We start from the raw sequence: 10,346 nt of genomic DNA on the forward strand, positions 1-10,346 counted from the left end.
TTGGGAGAAAACACATACCTTTTTTGTTTTGTGTTTGTTTGTGTTTATGTTTTGTGACATACTTTAGCTCTCATAAAATCTGCTCCATGTTTTTCCCCAAGGAAATCTACTCTGAGTGAAAAGAACACCTGTACCCTAAGGAGAGGAGCCCAATGCCCTATTGACAGAAATTTTGAAAAGAATTAAATTTATTATTAATAGCATGTTTTCAGAGGTAGAAGAAAGTATACAATAGTAACTGGATAACAGAATATGTAAGGCTAATTCTTACACAAATGGTTTTCAGTGAAAACTAAAGGGCCATCAGGCTCAAATGTGCTTAACTCCTTTCTTTATCCAGCCATAAGTGGCAATTTTTCCCTTTCGTTTTCAACAAAGGAGGTTCACTGCCTCCTTCTCTTTCATCCAGAGCTAAACTGCCCCTAAACTCCTATCAATCCTTTACCTGAGATAACAGATATGCTTGTTCCCATGTTCAGAGATTCTTCAACCAGCAGATAAGGACAGTCTCAGACAATTTCCTGAGATTCCAGCCCTTCTTATCGAATCAATGCCTACTTGTTTTTCAAAATTTGGGGTTTAGATATTTCCTCTGAAAGAACTCCCCAGTCCTTCTAGGCTCGTTAAGATCCACATGCTACCTACAGCCATATGATTCTGTCACATGGCCCTCATCACGCCTGTAATTACATGTGTAGGTAAGTTCAAACTTTCCCTCTGAAGATCTGAGATTGCAGTTTGTTGAAATAAACTGGCAATAGACAGATTCACAGGAGAAAAGCCATCACAAATTTATTTGATCATAGTTTTACATGACATGGGAGGCGTCAGACTGAAGACCCCAAAGACCCAGGGTGAACTATCCATTTTTATGCTTAGGTAGATGAAACATGACCAGCCATGTAGAAATATGATTAAACAAAAAGGATGTGATCTAATAGTAATAAACTGAGGGGCGGGAAACCCAGCAAGCCCTGCTTGTTTGGATTCTTCTCTGTGCAGCATTCCTTCCAAGCATGGGGCAGTGCCCTCTTTGGAATGGGGGGTCTTACGACCTGCAGTGAAACAAGGGAGGCCAGAGAATTTCTTTATGGCTAATTCTCACACAGAAAGGTGGGGGAAAGTTGGAGTCATATTTTTTAGGTTTTATGGCTGGCTTTGGGGAAAAGGGGTTCTGGTTTTTATGGCTCACCATGGGGAAGAGGAATTATAGTTTCTATGGCTAGCCTCTGTGGAGAATGCGGGGTGAGAGACAGGAGGGCAAAGATAGAAACTTTGCTTTTGAGGCCGCCGCTTTGGGGGATCATTTTCTGAGCCTCAATACATGCTCAGTGTCCATCTTTCTCACCTGATTGTAAGTTCCAGGACAGCCAAACATTTTGTGTCTGTATTCACCACCATATTTCCAGATCATTGTATTTTCTCACTAGATACTTGAATACAAATATTCTTAATAGTGTACCAGTTTAACCCCTCATCATGTCTTGCTGGATCAGTCTAAAAGGTATTTCTTTAAAGCCCTCAGCGTACTATTGTCTATCTGGGGTGATGTTCCCATAAATGATTACTTCCTGACCTTCAGGTTTCAGCTAAAACCTTCTCTCTTCATGGAGATCGTGTGTCATTTATCTATGTGGGGGAATTTCCAGTTACTTTACCTTATTTGTTTTTTTTCATAGTGCTCATCAAGATTTATATTTATATATTAAATTTTTCTTTACTTATTCAGTGGGTATGCTGAGGGAAGGACTGTGTCAGTAGGGCCTAGTAAGGAAGATGCTCTGTTTTGTTTTGTTTTGTTTTTTCTGTTTTCCCCAAATAAATAGAAGTTGCATGTGTAAATGTTTAGTGAATGCCTAGGCTCATGGGCTGTGGTTTTGCCTCTTGATTATTCTAGTATCAAGAATGGTTCTTTACACATATTAGGAGCTCAAATTTTTATTAAATGAAGGAATGCAAAAATAATGTCTTAGAATTATCTAAACCATAGGACTTTTGCAATATCTTATCATATAAAACTTGCCATTTATACTTATTAGCAACAAATCCAAATGAGATGAATTGCACATCTAAGAAAACACCAATTACCAAAATGTATCTATATAACTTTTATTCAGGAAGCATTAACATGTGGTGTGCAAGGTGCTACTGAACCTCTGTAAGACAGAGATCATCTACTAAAGTGGTTTTATTATTGTAACTGTGGTGAGTCTTCTCTTAATATTCAGGAGTGTTACTATGAATATAGGACAAGATGATTGACATTCCTCTCCTCGTCTATTAAGAGTAGCAGCAAATCCAAAATCATCTTTTTTCCAGAGTTCCCCTAGGGCTAAATACTCAGAGCCAGATTCCCAGTGCTGCCCTTGGGGAATGGGAAGGTGCCTCAGAGAGGAAATTCTGATGTGCAGAGCCTGTGGTCCCCGGGAGTGCTAAGGCCCATCCTCTTCTGGAGCTCCAGGGCAGGGTCGTCAGGTACTCGGGAGCTTAGGGGCTGAGCTGGGTCTTTTGCTGAGGACACTATCACGTGCTTGGGGGTGATGCCTCTTTAAAGTAGTTCTGTCACTTCCCTGGCTACAGGACAGTATCAGAGTGTGCGTCAAGATTGAGATGCACATCTATTCTTCCAACTCCCAGGCTCAGAACCAACAGTCCCAGTCCTGGGGCTGCTCTGATTTTAAACTAAAAAATAGAAAAGGCTTAGTTCTGCTTTTTTCTTTCCCCCCCACCTCCCCAAGGAGAGTGGGGTCACCCAGTCAATACCAATCTCTGTCAAGTAAAATGATTTTTTAGTGATTCCAAGCACTTTTCTCTCTGGAAAATATGAGTGATGAGTTGGTATTTCTGGAGTGCAGGATTCCCACCCCAGTCACCCACCCAGCCTCTCCAAAGAAGGTAGGACTCATTTTTTCCTTATTCTTTTACCCTTTTGAAATCTTTCTCCCCTCTCGGTCTCAGCAAGAACGATACTTTTAAAGTTTATTATGTGTCAGGATGATCCACATATAGTAATATTAGGCAAGATGAGATGTTTGCAGATACAATAGTCTCCCCTTTATCTGTGGTTTCAGTTACCCATGGTCAACTGTGATCAGAAAATATAAAATGGGGAGCTCCAGAAATAAACAATTCATGAGTTTTAAATTGCACATCGTTCTGAGTACCCTGAAGAAATCTCGTGCAGTCCTGCTTTGTCCCACTCAAGACATGAGTTGTCTCTTTCTCCAGCGCATCCACACTGTAGATGTGACCTGCCCATTGGTCATCAACATCACTGAGGCTCAGTGATCCAGGATCATCTGAAGCAGATGATGTCCTTCTGATGTAGTATCAGAACTTCAATAGCAACCTAATGCTATGGCACAAAGCCTACAGCATTCACTTCCCCTCAGCTTATCACGTAGGCATTTTATTATCTCACATCCTCACAGGAAGGGTGAGTACAGTATGGTAAGATATTCTGAAAGTGTGACCACATTCATGTAACTTTTATTACAGTATATTGTTGTAATTATTCTATTTTATTATTGTTATACTCTCTTTGGGTTTGAGATAGGATCTTGCTCTGTTGCCCAGGCTGGAGTGCAGTGGCGCAATCACAATTCTAATCACCTCTTTGGGTTACTCATTGCTGGGTGCTCCCCTGTGTACTTGTATGATACAAATATTAATGAACTTTTTTTTTCCTCTTTTTTCTCTTATTAATCTGTCTTTGCCCAGTTCAATTTATAGTCCTCTAAGCTGGAGAACCCAAAATGAGTAGAGGCAGATATTTTTTTTCCTTTCCTATACTGCCATAAAATTAGTAGGAATAGAATAATAACACTTGGCATGAGTTCACAGGTGGGAGATATCATATTTGCTTGTGGGAACCGGAAAAGTTGTGGAGAAATTGGCTTTGGAACTCCACTCAGAGATCAGAACAGGGCTTGACCATGTGGAAATATGGCAGAGAGTGGAAAGAAAGCATGGGGCATGATTGTGGGGAAAGAAATGGAAAGTTAATGCTAGAACCAGTTCATAGATATCTTTGACTAGTCAACTAAGGAGACTTGGCTTTAGTTAGGAAAAATAATTTTAGGCAGAACTTTGGTATGTATGTAGAAATGATGGGTTGAGGAGCATAGTTGGAAACTTAAAATATTCCAGGAGGAAGGTTAATGAAGCAGTGGGAAAGGAGAGGAAAAAGATGGACTGGGGTGAAGGAGTCACAGCAATGGACGTAAGGAGGGCAGTCAAAGCAGCAGGTGGTTCCTCATGGAAAGATCAGCTGGGGGCACAGTGGACTCACCCCAGGGGATGAGGTTCCTGTTCTGTCCCAGGGAACAACTGTTTAACATCTCCTGAAAAGTTCCTGAGTTTTCAGAGTCAGAGTATAATTCACTCAGAGCTTTCCTTCTGCCAGGTGCAATGTCTTTTGCCCAACAAAGAATTTCCTCTGATGCATTTATCCTTATGAATTATGTTTGTCCATTTACATAATTTGGAAAATAATCACTCTTGACATGAAGCTGGTGTTAAGAGACTTTAAGTAGTTTTCATATACTTGTTTTCATTTTATCCTAAGCAAAGCACACCATGAGGAAGGCTTTGGCGCTCTTTTATAGGTGAGAGGCAATGTACATTGTGTAGCTGTCATCAATATTATTGGTTAAACTAAAAAGTAATAACAAGAAGCCACCTGTGAGTAGCTGCAGCAAACTCATGAATGTGAATCCCCATGGGTACACGTGGGCAGCTGTAGTTTTAAGGAACGTGAGGCAAGAACCAAAAATATGTTGTTTCACAGCCCAGTTTCTGTGGGCAGACTAGAAATAAACTCCATTGCAACCAGTTAACAGCAGCATAACCTTGGGCAAGTTACTTAGCTTTTCTGAGCTTTAGTTTCCTCATTTACATAATGGGGTTACATGACATCATCATTCGATGAAAAAAAAAAATACTAGTGTCAGCAACAGCTCACACACTGCATTTCTGATTTGGTAAGTGCCAGACATTCACTAAGAGTTTTACGTGCAATATCTCTCAGTTAACCCTTGATATGTTGCCTCTAGAGGGGCTCCGAGTTACAGGTGGCAGTATCTGTGTGGGTCTGAAGCAACTTCAGTCCTTGCTTCCTCAGAAGAAAGACTATGAGGAGCATAAAGCTGACAAAGAGACTGAGGCAAGTTTCAGAGCAGGAGTGGAAGTTTATTTAAAAAGGTTTTAGAGGCAGGGCGTGGTCACCCACCCTTGTAACCCCAGCACTTTGGGAGGCCGAGGCTGACGAATCACGAGGTCAGGAGATCAAGATCATCCTGGCTAACACGGTGAAACGCCATCTCTACTTAAAACAAACAAACAAAGCTGGGCGCGGTGGCGGGCACCTGTAGTCCCAGCTACTCGGGAGGCTGAGGCAGGAGAATGGCGTGAACCCCGGAGGCGGAGCTTGAAGTGAGCTGAGATTGCGCCACTGCACTCCAGCCTGGGCGACAGAGCGAGACTTCATCTCAAAAAAGAAAAAAAAAAAAAAAAGGCTTTAGAACAGGAAAGAAAGGAAGGTGCACTTGGAAGAGACCCAGGCAGGCATGTGAAGGTTAAAGAGAATAAAAGAGGCATTTAACCTTAATCCTGGGTCTGTGTAGCCTCTCCTCTTTCCCGTGATTCTTCCCTTAGGATGGACTTCCCGCACGCACAGTACCTTCCTTATCCTTGTGAATTGAGCAGGCACAGCGTGTTTAGGAAGTTGTATGCATGCCTATCTGAGGTTTTTTCCCCCCTTTTTCCTGAGGAATGTACCGGGAAAGTCGTATTTCACCGTTTTGTCTCCGACTGGGCATGCCCAGGAAGTTTCTTCTCCTTGGCACCTGCATTCAATCAACGCTTTAATGTTAGTAGCTGTGGATCATCAGGAAATGGCCTCTCCCTGGATCCCTGGGTGGGCTGGCAAATTATCATTTTCAGAGAGGCAGTGTGATAATTGTCAAACCATCACTGCTTGGCATTCCTAATGCCGAGAGAGCCTTCTCTTGCCCGGACCATGCCTGTCTAACTACCTGTAACAAAAATAGCCCTGGAGCAGATACTCGTAGCATTTACAGTTTATAGAGAAGAAAACTGAAGGCCTTTGGAATATTAATTTGCCTAGATTACAAAGTTAGTACATGGCAAAACTGAGATTTAAATCTGTTTTCTGATGCTAGATTGAAGATTTTAACCATTATTCTATACCATCTTTGTGTATGGAAAATAACATGGTATCTGGAATTCAGCAAATACCAAATGTATTTTACTACTACTATTATTCTCAAGTCAAATTACAACTTCAGGGGCACAATAGATATATTCTATGAACTATTTAATGTTTTGGACCTAAGGCTTCTCTCCAGTCTACACCAGTCTAAATGTAATTTAATGTTATGGACCTAAGATTTAAGTAAAAATTGATAGAGTAGAATCACGATGAAACCAAGTTTTTGAAGTTTTAATTTTGTATTAAGACACAAAATGGATTTTAGAATGGATTAGACGGTTAAGAGAGAAAGCTGATAAGGAGACCTGAAAAGAAGGGGGAAGGGAGGGGAGGACCAGCAAAAATACATGATTGTGTTAGTATTTTTGTCACTTTTCCCCATGAATGAAAAAGTAATAGCTACCATGGAGCCTATACCACAGAGAACAATGATCTCACCACTGTCAGGATGGCCTGTAAGCCAGCCATGTAGCCTGTAGACTGACTGAGGGGATGGCATGAATTGCATGTAAAACCTACTGGCTACTAGAACCATGTGAGGCAGGCAGGACAGAATCCCTGGAGAGAGAATGGCAGACATTCTTGCTTAAAATGGCAACACGGGATGCTGGAGGATTCTTGTTAAAGGGCTATATATACCACCAGGGTCTGTGCAGTGGCTCGAGGGAAACAATGGACTGAAGCTGCCAGGCTGGAGAGAAACCTTGGCTTGTGAAAGGGAGAAGGCTATCGCTTCCACCAGAGGCAAGTGCAAATCCTTGGCTCGAAGTTCTCCTGAGTGCTTGAACTTGATGTTAATCAGCACAGGGTACTCGATGGGGGGAGCACCATGAGTGGAGGAGATTTTACAGCACCTCCTTCTTGCCTCAAAGGGATTGCTAATCTGAAGAAGTGCCAGTGACCAGGTACTTAATGCCATCGAGGTTCAGTATCTGTGCCTTATTCTCTAATTCCTACTCTGTTCAAATATCTGCATGGAACCACATCCTAAATGAAGCCAGACCTCCGGGTTGTATCCTTTTTACCTGTATCACTTGCTGATCCCTCCTGAAGTATCCAGAGCACTTGGCTTTCCCAGGAAACATCATACTTCTGGGTCATGCTCAAGACAGTGGTACTTTTCAGACCTATCTCTGCCTGACCAAAGTAAACTTTCTTAAAGAAAAATAGCACCAGACAACATTGAACTTCATTGAATATGACCAGTCATTCTAAAAAGTATAGTTAAATCCATATTTAAAGAGTTTATAATAGTGATATGTGTATACTATGCAATTTGGACATGGTTTTTTAAATGGGATTTAATTTAACTAGAAGATTATAGATCTGTCTATATACAAACAGATTTGATTTGCATGGTAAAACAAGTGCCATGTTTGGTTTCATTGAACTATGCAATAGTTTGATTTTACTGAATGAACAAGTCATTTTTGTGCTGTGTTGGCTGTCGAAATTGTTTCATGTAGGCTGTGGACACAGTGTACATTAAGCCATGTTGGTCCAAATAAGCAAAGAATGTGGTTGCTAGACTCATGGAGTTCACATTATTTTGTGTTTTAGTCAATATAGTCCATATTTAGAATGTTTAAAAGTGCAGAACCCTTCACTGTAAAGCCCTTTCATATGCTGAATTTCAATGAAAAAAAAAAAAGCAAGTGGTTTTTAATGATCCAGATGGGCAATCTAACAGTTAACACTTTACAAGGTAAGGATATCGTACAACTTTGTGCCTCTTCTTCCACTTTCTTTCAATGCTACTTTCAAATACTCAATTTGTGCTGTAGAAAATACTGCAAATTTTTAGCAAGTTTTGAGTGAAAACAGAGTTACAATAGAAACCATTATGCATGCCTCTGCTGCTGAGAGCAGACCTCATGTTTTTGTAGTCACCCAGTGTTAATGCAGCAGGAGAGTCCTATCCTGGATTCTTTGTGTTTCCAGACTACTTTATTTCCTTTCTTCTCACCATCAGAGAATGTTTCCTTTTTCCCTGTCTCAGAGCCCATGAGACTCTATGAGTCCTTCTGACTCTATTTCTTGCTATTTATCTTACTACTTTTTCTGTTTTAATTCTCATAGTTTCTTCTTTCTGCTTCTGTATAAACAAGGCTGGATTTTCTGTTAAAAGCTGAGGGAAGGATAGTTAGTTATTTCTGAACACCTGTTATGTGCCCAGCAGTATAGAGCTTTGCATACTTTATTTCTAATAAAATATGTGCATGGTATTAAATCCACATTTAAAGTTGCAGAAACTGAAGCACAGAGATTAAGCAAAATGCCTAAGATCATGCTGCCAGTATGTAACAAAGCTCATGGAAGACATCAGGACTGTTGCCTACCCAAAGTCTTTACTCTTCTTTACTATGCTATGGTCTGTATACCGGGTCTAGCTTAGGGTGGGTCACCTTCCCAGGCCTGGGACACTCATCTTCCAGTGACAACCATGGAACTTTTACCACAGGCTGCATTTCTTTGATTTTGCTACCTTTTCTTTTGCCAGCCTGTCTGGGAACTAGAGCTCTAACTGCGAACCTACTAGACTTAACACTCTTGTCTGACTTCAAAGACTCTGCTTTTTGCACCCAGCTATACTTCCTATCAGCATGATCAATAGTTATTACCTGCCCCTGCCCACCAAAGGCTACAACAAAGTGCTTCAGTGGCTTAATTTCCTGGAAATTATTTACCTTAAATATACCTCAGCTGCTCTTTTCTAAGCTATTCTTCCACAGGCAGTATCAGTAAGAATACCGTTGCAAGAAACAAAAATTCTGCTATTTGAAGCACAATAGGATTCAAAACAAGAGAAGGTTCTAGGCAGGTCCTACAGGAATGACCTTCACTCAGAACAATACTGAGGAACTGAGGAGTCAGCAGAGTGGCTCCCTCCACCACAGTAAAGGGTAGGAATCACAAGGCTACAACAGTGGACTCTGCAACTGCTGCTGGGCATCCCTGTGGCAGTGATTGGGCACTGGAGCACCACTTCAGAAAGACCCAATGTCTCTGGCTATGGCTGTCCACAGAAGACAGCTATGAAGTAGATCATTGCCCTCCAACCCAATTCTGTTTTCTGCATCTTGCATGAGTGGATCTCATGAGTAGAACCTGCTTGGCATCTAGGATCCTAGCTGTGAGGGAGTTTGAAATATAATTTTTTAGTTTTTTAGTACTTGTGACTCAAAAACATACTTTAGAAAGTAGAAGGAACAGAAGACTGGTAAGCCAATTCTTATTTACCAGAGGGGTATTCGGTAAACACATTAGATGTGTTTTGTATTTAAATGAGGAGAATTTTAGGTAAATAGTTATAATAATGTGAATAAGACAACACTAAAATATATCAACTGGATAATTGGTGTTTTATCCTACTGGATGGGTGTTAATATTTGTGTTTTTTGTTATAGTATTTGACAAAGTTTTCTTAAATTCATAAATGATCTCTTAAGTGGAGGGAATTTGTCTTAATTACCTTGACTCCATGTAGAGTGACTCAAAGTGTAGAAATTAAGGTCTACCATCCTTATAGTACAGAGAAACTGAAAAGAATGGAAGGATAGCCGGGCGCGGTGGCTCAAGCCTGTAATCCCAGCACTTTGGGAGGCCGAGACGGGCGGATCACAAGGTCAGGAGATCAAGACCATCCTGGCTAACCCCGTAAAACCCCGTCTCTACTAAAAAATACAAAAAACTAGCCGGGTGAGGTGGCGGGCGCCTGCAGTCCCAGCTACTCGGGAGGCTGAGGCAGGAGAATGGTGTGAACCTGGGAGGCGGAGCTTGCAGTGAGCTGAGATCCGGCCACTGCACTCCAGCCTGGGTGACAGAGCGAGACTCCGTCTCAAAAAAAAAAAAAAAAAAAAAGAATGGAAGGATATCTTGTTGAAAACTGCTAGACTTGTGTTGTATCTCAGATTAAACCAAGAAACCATCAGTAGTTCAGGGAATATAAAAGTAACTCAGAGCAAGCTAATCAAGTATATAGAAGAGAAATTAATATTGGAAATACCAAGTAACAACAACAAAAGGCTGAGGTTATGTAAAAGTGAAAAACTTTTCTAGAGATTTCAGAAATGGTAACATTAATGACCTAATTAAAATTGACAACATGAAAACT

The sequence above is a fragment of the Theropithecus gelada genome, chromosome 8 (genome assembly GCF_003255815.1).
Source record: "Theropithecus gelada isolate Dixy chromosome 8, Tgel_1.0, whole genome shotgun sequence".
Classification (NCBI taxonomy): Eukaryota; Metazoa; Chordata; class Mammalia; order Primates; family Cercopithecidae; genus Theropithecus; species Theropithecus gelada.